The sequence below is a fragment of the Rhineura floridana genome, chromosome 1 (genome assembly GCF_030035675.1).
Source record: "Rhineura floridana isolate rRhiFlo1 chromosome 1, rRhiFlo1.hap2, whole genome shotgun sequence".
Classification (NCBI taxonomy): Eukaryota; Metazoa; Chordata; class Lepidosauria; order Squamata; family Rhineuridae; genus Rhineura; species Rhineura floridana.
The window spans coordinates 116,152,394-116,168,174 of NC_084480.1; the positions used below are offsets into that span (position 1 = coordinate 116,152,394).

The window sequence follows — 15,781 nt, forward strand, 5'->3', positions numbered from 1 at the left end:
CCTGTTTGACTCCTGCACACAAGAGGAGTTTGGTACTGTTGAAAGCTATGTACTTACTCAATTTATGTGAGACAAACAGGAAAAAACAACTGTCTTCTACCTTGCAATGATCTAGCTACTGCCAGAGCAGTAGCTACGGGCTCATTTAACAAAAGTTGCAGGGGGGGTGGCTGATGTTTTGGTGTATATCTCTTGAACCAGACTACCTAGAAATTTATTTATTTTTTAAATGAAAGCTGAGAGTCCAGAGATTAAGGTGACTCACCCAGAGACCTGGAGAGGATCCCAAAAATCCAGAGTCTCTGGGTGAAAATTGGAGACCTAGCAACCCTAATCTGGTTACAGGTGACACGTTTATGGGTAAGAGGGCATTTCTACAAACAACAGTACTTAACTCTTTCAGATCTGGGCACAAGAGCATAGGGGAAGGACCATAGCTCAGCAGTAGAGCATCTGCCTAGCGTGCAAAAGGTCCCAAATTCAATCCCCAGCATCTTCAGGTAGTGTTGGGAGAGAATTCTGCCTGAATCTTGGAGAGCTGCTGCCAGTCAGTGTAGACAGTACTGAGCTAGGTGGACCACTGGGTGGAATCAGTATATGGAAACTTCCTGTGTTCCACATACAAATATATGTAGAGTTAGATGCATAAAATGAACATGCAAATTCTGCCACAAGGCTAGAATGGATAAAAGTTGCTGAGTCTAACTTTTGTATTTTCTAAATCCCAAACTTTCTGTAGCAAGACAAATGTTCCTTTAAAAGGATATATCCATTTACAGAAGAGCAGCAATTTATAGAATTGCCTCTGAAAGCCAAGTATGTGACAGGTCACAAAATGGTAGGGTACATTTTATGCAGAATGATATTGCTAAAATAATAAATAAATCTTCTGTCAGTGAATACTTAAGGTGTTGCCAAGCACAAACTAAAGACATCACTACGCTTGGCAGTATGTTATGTATTATGAATTGTACTGCACTTTTAATGATGAATTTCCACCAGCATGTCTTTGTGGAGACAATAATTTTCATTTATGCATTAAAAATATATGGGCAGAACAAAGTACTGTAAAGAGGGTCTATATATTACAAGGGCTCTTGAGGGAACACAATGCATCTCTTTACTCTGTCCTTTGTACACAGAAGCTCATTGCACTTTCATATAGTAACTCCAGTAATTGGTGGTCTTAATTGGGAGGGCAGATTTTACCACTCTCGCAAACTTCCACAAACCACGACAGGAACACCTAAGAATAAAGTCCAGTGAGTTCCATATAGCACTTTCCAGGGTTCCATTTCTTGGTTATGCTACAACGTGACAAGGAGACAAAACCCAGCAACTGACTCTCATATGCATGACCAGGTCCTTCCCTAGACCTTCTGAGGGCCCAAAGCAAAGAGCATCTTTGGCATGCCCCCTCCATTCATTTGACTTTTTACTAGTTTTTTTACATTTGCAGTCCATTACAAGACTTTGATGGATGATTTGTTCCTGTCATATAAGATGATAACTTATGTCATCTGCTTGCATGAATCTGAGCACAAACACAATATTTACTGAATGGTCACTGATGTTATGAATTTTCCTGTGAATTAAAAAAAAAGTTAACATTAACACAATACTGGCCACGCAAGTCAATGTTGCCAAATTCACAAGTGAACACCCGTAAATGTGCTATTTTTGTGTCAGCTGCTGTATGGGTAATTGAGTAGGTAGCCCATGACAATCACATACACCCAAGCCTGACACACCAGGTGATTGCCTGGGCCACCTGCACTTCGATCCAGCCCTGTACATCAGGGCAGTTGGGCAGAAGCAAAGTCATTTCTGAATAAAGAGGTGCCAGTGTGAAGTCTGATTAGATTCCCTTCCTCTGGCCATGACACCTGCCACACTTAATCCCACATTTATGCAGAAGTGATGAGTTTACTCGGTGGTGAAGAAAACTCACTCTGAACATAAATGTTAAAGAGGAAAATGACTCTTAACAGCATCACTGCTATTGAGAGGCAGCTATCACATTGCTCAGATGTGAGTGATGCTGCTTATGGCAGAAGGTGGAGCAGGTTGCCCTTATGGAGTGGCTGACATATCAAAGCCATCTCAATAAAGGACTGCAGCAGAAAGGCACTGATGAAGGGAGCTGGTGGCCATTTCTGACATTTGCTAATTAGAAAATAGTGCAACAACAAACCCCAAGAGCTGCAATCTGTTTTTTTGAATATTATTCAGAGAAGGTAAAAGTTTGGGGTGCTGCGCTTACCTTGCTATCCGATGACAAGGATTGGGTATGATATATATCGCTCCTTAAAAAACTGTATTAATTCCCACTTCATTGCTTAGACCAGACACTTGCTCATATATTATTTAGTTGCAACTTTTATTCTTGTCTGTTTTATTGCATATTATATTGTGCAAAAATAATAATCAAACAGCCCCATCCACACACAAGAGGAAGGCATCAGCAGACTTGGGGAAACTGCAACATTAACAGATGAACAAAAAATCTTTAGGGGAAAAAAACCCAAGAGTGGAGAGGTGTTACCAGGCTTGCCCATCTCCCTGTTTATATGTGCATGAACTCACCTCTTACCCATGTAGTCACTGAGGCACAGTCTTGAGGGATTTTTCATTCAGAGACTGTCATACGTCACAATGCTGCTTGCACTAGGTCAATAACATCTCACTTTCTTGGAGGAAATCACTGTGACCTGTGTGTGTGAGGTCATAATTATATACTGGAGTTTTAGCAGAGGCTAGGCACAAATTCTTGGGTGACTTGTTCAACCAAGCACAACACAGAGAAAAGTCTGCCTCTTGTTATCTAATACGATACAGGAAAAAATCTCAGGCAATGAAGGGGTGGACCAAAGGTAGGCTTGCCTTCATAAATCAGCCCTGAACTCCATGGCTCCTCAACACTGGGTTCCTTAGAACCCTCTTAATAGTGTTTTAAAATGGAAAAAGATAGTGGTGGCTAACCTGTGGCCTCCAGACGTTGCTGGATTACAATCCCATTATCCCTTAATGTAGGCTGATGGGAGCTGGAGTCCAACAACATCATTCTAGAGAGGGATCCAGGTCCCCAACTTAAGAGGTCCTGACTAACCTAAATAACAACATGGAGAAGGCATCTAAGGAAGGCTGAAGAAGTCTGCTTCTGTGGGTGTCCATGAGATCAAGTATGATTGAAGAGAGATGCATAAAGCAACCTCCTGGAGAATCTTGAAACGTTGAAGAATGTAGTGCCTGAGTGATACACAGTAAAAGGATGTGGCTTCCTGAAGTGAGAGGGTCTGCAAACAAAAGACCATGACACTAATCTGGAAGGAAGGGACATTGAATGACAATAGGCACTGGTACTCAGTCATCAGGAGGTAGAACAGTACAGGTTTTCCAACACAGACTGGGTGGTCATCAGAGGTTGTCGATCCAATTGAGATACAATGCTAGGGTAATCATGTAGGAATAGGTGGCATCTTTTTCCCAAGGAATGATTTTCACCAAATAAAGACATATGCTGTCATTAGAGGTGGCAAAAAGTGCAGATGTCTACTTAGGCATTGTCATACATGTAGAGCCTGTGGCCCTATTAAATGTCATACATGGGAAGGATAGTCAGCCAGAGCCAATGCTTGCTTCCTCTGTTAGTCTGAGTCCTAACTGATACTTAGTACCAAATCAACCGGTTTTTTTTAAAAAAAATACACACTTTTCTCTTTGAAAATCCACTTTTGCCTCATCCAGTTCCTACTCTTATCAGTTCTTCGCTTATGTGCAAGGAGTTAGTTGTGAAAGTAACTAAGTGTTACTTTAAAAAGATATTGCAGATCTGGAAACAGTAAAGAAAAAGGCATCCAGAATAATCAGGGCCCTGGAGTTCCTTGCCTACAAAGAAAAGCTACACTGTTTAGGGCTGTTTAATTTAGAAAAAAAGGCAAATGGGGAGGGCATGATAGAGGTTTACAAAATTATGCATCATGCAGAAATAGTGGAAAACAGGAAGTTCTCTCTTTCTCACACTCTCGTAATATCAGAACTTTAGGTCATCCATTGAACATGCTTGATGGGAGATTCTGGGCTGACAAAAGTATTTCATGCATTTGATTGACTGACTGACTGACTGACTGATTGATTGATTGATTGATTGATTGATTGATTGATTGATTGATTGATTAGGACAACTTTGGTCCCTTCTACTCTCTGGCCACCTCCAAGCCTGAATATCTCATGAAGTCTATTTGTAGTCCCTTCCAGTTTGTAGGTGCTAGGCTGTAGCTCAGTGGTAGACCATCTACTTTGCACGTGAACGGTCTCATGTTCAATCCCCAGCATCTTCACATAGGGCTGTCTAAAACCATGGAGAGCCACTGCCAGCCCATGTAAAGACAGTACTGAGCTATACTAGTGTGACTCAGTATAAGGCAGCTTCTTTAATATTGGATCAGCAGGAGGAAAGACTTGTCCGATCTCAGACTTGCTGCTTGCGCACCATGTAGATCTGGCATATATAACTGAAACCTGTCTGGATGCAGGGGTAGGGGTAAACTTCTCACAGATGTGTCTGCCAGTTTTCCAAGTGCAGCACCAATCATGACTGGGGAGCAGGGAGCTGGAGTAGCCCTTGCATACAGGGATAACATCTCCTTGGCCAGGTACCCAGTTCCATAGCTGACTAATTTCAAATGTCTCTACCTAGTCCTGGACATAAAACACAGGACAGGGTTCTGTTGGTGGACCATTCCAGTTTCCTGGATTGATTGACATGGTGTTCAGGACCCCATAGCTCTCAGACTTGAGAGACTTTAATATCCATACCAAGGCTGCCTTGTTAGGAGCAGCTCAGAACTTCATGGCCATCGTGCCTCAAATAATATCTGGCTCAACAAATATGGCAAGACATACATCGAATTTGGTGTTCGGTACGGATTTTGAGGGATGATGGTCTGTGGATGGGGGAGCCAGAAACGACTCCAATAACATGGACAGATCATTATCTGGTCAGATTTAACTTTAGGTCGACCCCAGGAAACAGATGGCTCCAAATAGGTTTCTGAAGTTCCTGTTGCTTAGAATTATAGAATAGTAGAGTTGGAAAGGGCCTGTTTAGGCCATTAAATCCAACCCCTTGTTCAATGCAGGAGTCCAACTTAAAGCAACTAAAAGCATTTTTCCTGCAGATTTTGTTGGTGGTCTTATTGAGGTCCTGGCCTCCACTTGGAATGAGGGAATGACTTGGGCCATAGACCAGTCTTAGCCTAACTGCAGAGTCAGTTTGGCATCTTGGTATCCAAAGGAGCTGAATGCAATGTGAAGTCGATGCCTAGAGTGTAAGTTGTGCAAATCACAGAATGAGTAGGGCTGAACACAGCAAAGAATCTATCTTGGATCTTATTTTGTGGTGGTAACAGTGGTAGTTTTCTGCACCATTGTGTCTAGGAACTGTCATCTGGCAGCACTTTTTTGGGTGGTGAAGAGCCTTAAAGGAGCTGCTGTGACCATTTTACAGGACAAAAATGCTTCTATTCATGCTGACCTTGACACTGGTTGTGACAGTGTCTGAGCTCAAAGGGACCAGGATTGCATCTAGCAGCATTGCAATTGATACCTTTCAGCTTGTTTGGCTTGAGGACATGGACAAGCTGCTTGGAGCAATAAAACCAATTCTTATGCATCCTGGCAGTTAAATCAGCAAGATTGGAACTGTGTGTCTGGACCACAAATGTGGTTAATGCTTCCTTGAGGAAAGGAGTGATTCCTGATAGTTAGTGAAGCAACACTTTAAAAAAACCCAAACTTAGATCCTGTGGCATTTAACAGTTACTTGCCTGCTCTCTGATTTGTCATTTTTAGGCAAGATATTGGAGCAGTCTATGGCCTTGCAACTCCAGACAGCCTTGGATGATTATTTAGATCCATTTCAACCTGATGGGTGACTTATGCTGGATAATGGAGATGAGGATTGTTACAACCCTGTTAATTTCAGAGCTTGGAAAAGTTACTTTTTTGAACTACAACTCCCATCAGCCCAATCTAGTGGCCATGCTGGCTGGGGCTGGTGGGAGTTGTAGTTCAAAAAAGTAACTTTTCCAAGCTCTGGTTAATTTTCCTGGACCTCTTGGTGGCTTTCAGTACCATTGACCATGGTATCCTTCTGGATTGTTTATAAGGGTTGGGCTTAGACAGCACTATTTTACAGAAGTTCTGGTAATTGCTTGATAGGTTTTCTCAGATGGTGCCAAGGGACTCTTGCATCTGGTTGGCCAATGTGGAAAACAGGTTGCTGAACTAGATGGACCTTTGTTGTGATCCATCAGGATTCTTATGTGGCTTGCCTAAATTCAGCTGAAGTTAGATTTGAACTAGGGACCTTCTTTCATAGCTCTTGGTCCTAGCCACTACACAAGACCAGCAGTTAAAGAACAGAAGATGAAAGTGACCAAGACAAGATGCATGTTCCTGATATGGTGGTGAATGGGATATAATCCTTGAAAAAACAGGTGCCTTTGCACCAGGGGCACTCCCTACACTGGCTGTGGAGATCCTGTTGCACAAATCACATAATCTATTACTTTCATAGACATCATCCATATAGCTGGACAATCTAAAGCCTTTGCACAGATGTCCTCTTTGCACAAATGTGCAGGAAAATGTGCAGCGTGAGATACACTGGCCATACACCTGATCATTAAGACGAAACAGCCTTCCTATCCAACAGGCAGCAGAGACTGAGCAGATCTGCAAAGAGCCCCTCAGTTCATGAACCATTTCTGCTATCCATTAATTGTATAAAACAAGAAGCTGCAAATAGTAATACCTGGAAAGGGCTGCAGTTCAATGGCAGAGTGTTTGCTTTGCATGCAGAAGGTTCCAGGTTCAATCCCCGGCATCTCCAGGTAAGGCTGGGACAAACCCCTATCTGAAACGCTAGACAGCAGTAATGAAGCTGATCTGACAATACTGTGTAGACAATACTGAGTTAGATGGACCAATGATCTGACTCAGAATAATGCAGATTCCTATGTTTCTATGAAAGATGTTTCTCTATGAAAAAGCAGGTGCCTTTTATTGTATAGTTTTTAAAGCCTGCTAAAAACTTGTTTGTTTAGACAAACCTACCCAGATATGCAATTTTATTTTCAATACTTATTTTAAAAACTCTTGATTTTATCCATATTTTGATAATTATCTCTATTTTGATCTTCAGGCTTCTCTTGAGGATATTTTTATGCTGACAGGCCTATGCAGCTGTTTGAATCTTTTTTGACTCATCAGTTATTTTAATTATTATTTTATACTATTTTAAATGAGGATTTATGTTTTATTGTTGTACACTGCCCTGATATTACACTATATAAATGGCAGTATATAAATAAATACATACAAATAAAATAATTGTATTATCTCTCGTTTCTTTTTAAGGTCTGTTGATATTCTCAATATTTTCTTATGGATTAAAAATATTTTATGTCAACCACTTAAGAGATTTTGTTTGTTTGTTTGTTAAGTGGCATACAAGTCTTATTAAATAAATGAATAAAGTACACTTTACAGTATGGATTGCAAAAACTCTCTTCATCCTGAACATGTTATGTTCTGAGAATTAAAATAAGAATCATCCCCTAGTTGGCTTAAAGATCTGGGTACACACACAATGCATTTAAAGCCCATTGCTTCCCCCAAAGAATCCTGGGAAATGTTGTTTACCGCTCACAAAGTTACAATTCACAACATCCTTAACAAACTACATTTCCCAGGATTCCTTGAGGGAAGTAAGTATAGTGTGTACTCAGCCTTAAATGATCTGTATCTAGAACCCAAAGACACCTTGGGTTATATCCAAGTAAGTTTTACTCAGAGTAGACTCACTAAAATTAATGGACCTAAATTAGGCTGCACTCCAATGCACATTTACCTGGGAGTAAGACCCTTTGAACCCAATGGAGCTTACTTCTGAGTAGACATGTATTGGATTGCAACCTTAGTTATATCCATTCATTTCAGTGGATTTACTCTGAATAGGACTAGCATTGGGTATAATCCAATGTTTTCTGGGGATTTTTTTTTAAAAAAAATACAGGATATTTTTTTCAGAAATTTGGATTTCTTAAAATGATCCCAAAGTTGGTTTCAGACACAGATGCCACATTATCTGTGAAGTATTAACAACCTAGCGCTTTTTTAAGGACTGAAAAACAAAACACTACATTTAAGTACACTGCAATATAATTAAGGCAAAACCATTCCAAAGGAAAGGAGCTGGCAAGCAACCTACCTAGAGAAGATGGAGCCTGAAGGAAATGCTGCTTCACTGGAGTCACTAAATCTGAAATACAGAAACAGCAGCTAGCCAAAGGAAAATTAAGGAAATTAATTTCTGGGGTTGGTATTTTGTTTTGTTTATAGCAATTTGACTAAAGAGCTTTATGTCTTCACAGATGAGGAATTCAGACATGAAAAAGTTATTGCTTGTACAGAATGTCCTGAGAGCTGGACGTTGCCTAATTAAATGAGGTGTCACCTAGTCAGTATTAGAAATATTAGATGCTCTTCGCCAGCAAATGTGGATATTCTTTTTGGTGCACTCTGTAAGAAGGACCACTCTGTTCCTAATTAGCAAGGGGCTACCACCACAACCCTGCAGAGATCTACATAATCAGTCACGTTGCATATCTCCACTGAGGGCCAGGGGCAGCAAGTCTCCTTCCCCTCTGTAACATGCACTGCAGGATTCAGGAAACCACATTGCAAAGAAGGGTGGATTTCAAAAGACTATATTTTCAGATACCAGGAGATCCTCTCTCTGCAAAACTTCCCCAAATGTTTGAGGAATACCTTGCAGATGATACATGGTTAAGCATATGCTTAAGTAGTTTTAAGTGAACAATTAAGTGTAAAGTGTCAGTGTGACAAATACTTGTATCATATATCTAGATCACTGTTTCTAACAGCGGACATCACTTGAGTTGCCATCACTTTATAACTCACAGCTGATAATGTGAACTGATTACATTTCAGAACACTGCATTTTAGGATTGATAGGGATATGGAATTTCTGCAGGGTTTAATCTGTGATGCCTCATTCACACATACCACTCATCACACCAGTTCATGAACCAGGCCATCCTTGGCTGCATACACACCAGACCTTTAAAGCATATTCAAAGCACATTCTTCCTCCCAAAGAGTTCTGGGAACTGTAGGTTACCCCTCACGGACGTACAATTCCAGTACCTTTAAAAAACAACCGTTCTTAGGATTCCTGGGGTGGGTGGATGTGCTTTAAAAGTCTGCCATGTACACAGTCATTGTAAGAAAGTCAGGATCAGCTCTAGCTCCCAATTACTGTAAGTGCAAACTCACTGGCACACAAAAAAAATTTCCCCATCATACACTGTGAAATGGTTCTAAAAATGAACTGAAGTGGCATGTTTTAATACATGCCTGATTCTTGGCCTAGCTACCACAGGTTGGCATAAGCTAAATAAGGGTGGATACAATTATATATAGTGGCAGTGAGATACCCAGTAGAGAGAAACAGTTACTGGTATCAGAAGAACAACCCACAGGTGGGATCTTTAGCAACTAAATTATCCAGAGGGGTTGAGGCTTACTGTTGCCAGGGCAGTTTGTAAGCAAAGGCTGGGGGTGGGGAGATAAAACAAGGACCTTAGAAACAGCTTAGTGTGTGATAAAAGTATCTCTACCTCTGCTAGGCAGAGTGAGCGGGGGAGATCAACAACCTACTCTTCATCTCTCAAGAACACCAAACTAGCATACCTTCAGGGAAGCCATTGTTGGGAAAGGAAGGAAAGTATCCGTGGGGGAACACCAGTATAAGCTAAAAGTTGTAAGATCACATTCAGATAGAGAGCAAAGCCTCCCAAGCATTCCAGTTGTTGTGGTTCCTATATAAAACACCTCTCATTTCAAATTTCCAGCCACACACTGATTGGTTCTCTTTTGTAACACCCTTGAATTATGTGAGTTATTAAAATTAAGCCTTCATTAATTTGTGACGTGAACCAAGATTCTGCACCTTCTTTGTTTCTTTTCCCTCACTTTCCTCTTTAGATCTTTCAGCTCCCGTTATCAAAATGTCGTAAATTCTGCCCAAGCTTGGACGAAGAACCTTGAAACACCTGGTTTCTAGCTCAGATTGCACCCTACTTTTTCAAACTAATTGCCCAAAACAAATCTGCTGTCTTTAAACAGGGATGACAATGTTGGTTAAAATAAAAATCTTCTAATGTAACAAACATATAATATAAAGATAAAAGATGCTGTACACCGCCCTGAGAGCCTTCGGGCTGTGGGCGGTATATAAATTGAACAAAATAAATAAATAAATAAATAAAGATGCAATTACCAGACAAAAGGGGAAGACATCCCTCACCACAACCTTAAAGTGCCTAGGGAGTAACCAAAATTCACTTGTCTAAGAGTCCTAACCACAAGTGCCAAAGACACTTGAAGAGAGACACTGCTTACAAGTGCCTGTACGCTAATGCTAGGAGCCTCCGAACCAAGATGGGAGAACTGGAGTGCTTGGTCTTAGAGGAGAGCATTGATATAGTGAGCATAACGGAGACCTGGTGGAATGGAGAAAACCAGTGGGATACGGTTATCCCTGGATATAAACTATATCGGAAGGACAGGGAAGGACGTATTGGTGGCGGAGTCGCCATTGAAGGCATTGAATCCAGCAAGCTCGAAACCCCAAAAGAGGCAGACTCCTCCACAGAATCATTGTGGGTGGTGATACCATGCCCCAGGAGGGACTTAATACTGGGAACGATCTATCGTCCCCCTGATCAAAATGCTCAGGGAGACCTGGAGATGAGATATGAAATTGAGGAAGCATCCGAACTAGGAAATGTGGTAGTAATGCGTGACTTCAACTACCCGGACATAGACTGGCTGCATATGTGTTCCAGTCATGACAAAGAAGCAAAGTTTCTAGATATTCTAAATGACTATTCCCTAGACCAGTTGGTCATGGAACCGACCAGAGGGACGGCAACCCTGGACTTAATCCTCAGTGGGGACCGGGACCTGGTGCGAGATGTAAGTGTTGTTGAACCGATTGGGAGCAGTGACCACAGTGCTATTAAATTAAACATACATGTAAATGGCCAATTGCCAAGAAAATCCAACACGGTCACATTTGACTTCAAAAGAGGAAACTTCACAAAAATGAGGGGATTGGTAAAAAGAAAGCTGAAAAACAAAGTCCAGAGTGTCACATCACTCGAAAATGCTTGGAAGTTGTTTAAAAACACTATATTAGAAGCTCAACTGGAGTGCATACCGCAGATCAGAAAAGGTACCGCCAGGGCCAAGAAGATGCCAGCATGGTTAATGAGCAAAGTCAAGGAAGCTCTTAGAGGCAAAAAGTCTTCCTTCAAAAAATGGAAGTCTTGTCCGAATGAAGAAAATAAAAAAGAACACAAACTCTGGCAAAAGAAATGCAAGAAGACAAGAAGGGATGCTAAAAAAGAATTTGAGGAGCACATTGCTAAGAACATAAAAACCAACAACAAAAAATTCTATAAATACATTCAAAGCAGGAGACCATCTAGGGAGACGATTGGACCCTTGGATGATAAGGGAGTCAAAGGTGTACTAAAGAACGATAAGGAGATTGCAGAGAAGCTAAATGAATTCTTTGCATCTGTCTTCACAGTGGAAGATATAGGGCAGATCCCTGAACCTGAACTAACATTTGCAGGAAGGGATTCTGAGGAACTGAGACAAATAGTGGTAACGAGAGAGGAAGTTCTAGGCTTAATGGACAATATAAAAACTGACAAATCACCGGGCCCGGATGGCATCCACCCGAGAGTTCTCAAAGAACTCAAAGGTGAAATTGCTGATCTGCTAACTAAAATATGTAACTTGTCCCTTGGGTCCTCCTCCATACCTGAGGACTGGAAAGTGGCAAATGTAACGCCAATCTTCAAAAAGGGATCCAGAGGGGATCCCGGAAATTACAGGCCAGTTAGCTTAACTTCTGTCCCTGGAAAACTGGTAGAAAGTATTATTAAAGCTAGATTAACTAAGCACATAGAAGAACAAGCCTTGCTGAAGCAGAGCCAGCATGGCTTCTGCAAGGGAAAGTCTTGTCTCAGTAACCTATTAGAATTCTTTGAGAGTGTCAACAAGCATATAGATAGAGGTGATCCAGTGGACATAGTGTACTTAGACTTTCAAAAAGCGTTTGACAAGGTACCTCACCAAAGGCTTCTGAGGAAGCTTAGCAGTCATGGAATAAGAGGAGAGGTCCTCTTGTGGATAAGGAATTGGTTAAGAAGCAGAACGCAGAGAGTAGGAATCAACAGACAGTTCTCCCAATGGAGGGCTGTAGAAAGTGGAGTCCCTCAAGGATCGGTATTGGGACCTGTACTTTTCAACTTGTTCATTAATGACCTAGAATTAGGAGTGAGCAGTGAAGTGGCCAAGTTTGCTGATGACACTAAATTGTTCAGGGTTGTTAAAACAAAGAGGGATTGCGAAGAGCTCCAAAAAGACCTCTCCAAACTGAGTGAATGGGCAGAAAAATGGCAAATGCAATTCAATATAAACAAGTGTAAAATTATGCATATTGGAGCAAAAAATCTGAATTTCACATATATGCTCATGGGGTCTGAACTGGCGGTGACCAACCAGGAGAGAGACCTCGGGGTTGTAGTGGACAGCACGATGAAAATGTCGACCCAGTGTGCGGCAGCTGTGAAAAAGGCAAATTCCATGCTAGCGATAATTAGGAAAGGTATTGAAAATAAAACAGCCGATATCATAATGCCATTGTATAAATCTATGGTGCGGCCGCATTTGGAATACTGTGTACAGTTCTGGTCACCTCATCTCAAAAAGGATATTATAGAGTTGGAAAAGGTTCAGAAGAGGGCAACCAGAATGATCAAGGGGATGGAGCGACTCCCTTACGAGGAAAGGTTGCAGCATTTGGGGCTTTTTAGTTTAGAGAAAAGGCGGGTCAGAGGAGACATGATAGAAGTGTATAAAATTATGCATGGCATTGAGAAAGTGGATAGAGAAAAGTTCTTCTCCCTCTCTCATAATACTAGAACTCGTGGACATTCAAAGAAGCTGAATGTTGGAAGATTCAGGACAGACAAAAGGAAGTACTTCTTTACTCAGCGCATAGTTAAACTATGGAATTTGCTCCCACAAGATGCAGTAATGGCCACCAGCTTGGATGGTTTTAAAAGAAGATTAGACAAATTCATGGAGGACAGGGCTATCAATGGCTACTAGCTGTGATGGCTGTGCTCTGCCACCCTAGTCAGAGGCAGCATGCTTCTGAAAACCAGTTGCTGGAAGCCTCAGGAGGGGAGAGTGTTCTTGCACTCGGGTCCTGCTTGCGGGCCTCCCCCAGGCACCTGGTTGGCCACTGTGAGAACAGGATGCTGGACTAGATGGGCCACTGGCCTGATCCAGCAGGCTCTTCTTATGTTCTTATGTTCTGAAATTGAAACATTAAACGAACATTAGATTGAACAGACTTGAAATGCAGAAGACCTGATGTTTTTCAGGTTTAATTCAATTACACATTGACACCCAATACTGCAGTGGCTCCATTTTCAGTATAAGACAACAGTGTATAGATTTTTTAAATTTGCCAAGTCAAATTGCACATGTTGGAACAGTGTTAAGGAAAATGACAAACTTTATACTGGCCCTATTCCTATCATTTAAACACCAACCACACACATAGAAATAAAAACAACAAACCTTTCCCCATCATTCTGATATAAATGCCAAGGGAAAAAACCAACCTGCTATATTTCAAAGACAATTAGCACAAGCAAATTATCAGGACTAGTTGGAAACACTATTGTTTTGCCTACCATGACAGTCATTTACACTTCCCTAGGAAACTTGTGAGCAGAACATGATGGACATAAGAATTTCAATTGTTTGTTCCCACTATTTTGTAATGAGAAGCGTTCTGCCCCTGAATATGGAGGTTCTGCTTTTAATTATCATGACTAATAGTAATTGAAAGGACAATCCTATGTAAATTTATCCAATCCTTACTAAAACCACTTGAACTAGCAATCATTGACATGCCTAGAGGAAATAACTACCACAAATTAATCCTTGATTAAATTAACAAACTTCTTTGTCCTCTAAGAACTACTCATCAGTTGTATCAGATAGTCAAGAGAGAGAATAATTTCTCTTTATGTGCATATGCCACACCGCTCATAATTCCTCAATATCCTGCTTTAGTATTGTTATAGGTTTGGGGTTGGGATAGATTATTTCTGTGAGTCCCCTTTCAGCCTTTGATTTGGGACCTTGCATCTGGAGGTGGGCTCTGCAGCTGAGAACCCTGCTCTATTGGTCAGATGAGTCTCCTTTGTTAGTCTAATAGAGTGGCAAGGTGGGCTAATGGGTATATCAAGTGCCCATTAACTGGTAAATGGGCCAGGGAGATCCTATTGTTACTGAAACTCTTCAGGAGAGCTCCCTCCTCCTGGGGCCAAATGAGAGGCTTGTTAGTTGAGTCTGAGGAAAGGCTGGGAACTGGAGACATGCAGAGAGACTGGCTCCCTGCACCATGGCTTTAGGATGCCTCCTGTAAGCCTGATGGAAAAGCAAGATCTATTGGACTGCTAATGCTTTGAACCCCTCCATCTTCAGCCCAGGTTGGAATGTGTGTAAATAAAAACCACATTTCCTAAAAGACACCACAGTCTCTGCTGATCTTCTTTTCAAGGAAACCAGACCTGGGCAAGTGCAGGAACCCCTGGAGATCTCTCAACGCTTGGAGATTGGGGTGGTGTGCAACAGTATTTATAGAAAAATACCATCTTCCTATTCTCAGGTTGACTCATTGCCTGAACCGCGTCAGTCCTTTTGTACAGGCTGTGCTGGCCAGCCTTCAGTCCTACTGTATTAGCTAAATAAGCTTCACTCATAATTTGGATCTATTTGCTGTGCTTACTGGTTTCCCTCATGCATTTCTAAATTATTAAGATGAATAATAGACACCACTCTGATTAACACAAAGGCTCATTTATGAATGCTGACTCTCTGGCAGTCTCCTCTTGAGCTATGGACACACAATATGATATTCAGGCACCATGAATTAAAAGGGCACTGTTCCCTTAAATAACACCCAGGCTGTAAACTCACACCAGATCAAAGCGTTTCCATTAGCCACACCTGGAGGAGGAAGGTCGAGCTGCCAATCAGTTGTGAAATCTCTTTGAAGATGAATTAAACAAAAAAGCAGGAAAAGTACTCCCACCAGGTTTTACCGGGGAAAGGGTTGGGATTTCACTAGTGTCCCCCGTTTTCAGAAGAGACTGTAGAGATGCACCGGATCCAGCAGGCCGGGCCTGGCAACCAAGAGGTCTTCTGTATCTTTAAAAGTTGTTCAGGGGGAAGGGAGAATTCCACCTTGTGGTTTTTCTCATTACAGTATTGCAAGAACACCTGCACTTGGCTGACTTTCTCTTCTCCTAAAGATACAGGATCAGTCTCAGGCCATGAACCTGGCAACCCTGTTCATATGGGGTTTTTTTTTGTTTTTTTTAAAAGCACATCAGAGAACTATCTCGGTTAGCCTGGCTTCTTGGGATATGTTCCTGAACTAATATCCACCTTCACATCTAGTGAGCAAGATTCCTGATGTGTCTCATACAAGGTGGGAAAGTTGAAAGAACTAGGGACTGGATGGTCATGGCTAACTCATCTCTCAATTTAGCAGGAGATTTAAAGGTAACCTCTATGCTATACCTGGTAAGCC

At 41.5% G+C, this 15,781-nt stretch overlaps 1 long non-coding RNA gene across 1 annotated transcript; it reads right to left on the reverse strand.

Annotated features, from left to right (window-relative positions):
• Positions 1–1,096: 1,096 nt before the first annotated feature.
• Positions 1,097–8,330, reverse strand: LOC133379696 (uncharacterized). Its single transcript, XR_009761246.1, has 3 exons — positions 8,276–8,330; positions 2,587–2,711; positions 1,097–1,585 (listed from the first exon to the last, which is right to left on the reverse strand). It is a non-coding gene; the product is annotated as an uncharacterized LOC133379696 (long non-coding RNA).
• Positions 8,331–15,781: the final 7,451 nt, after the last annotated feature.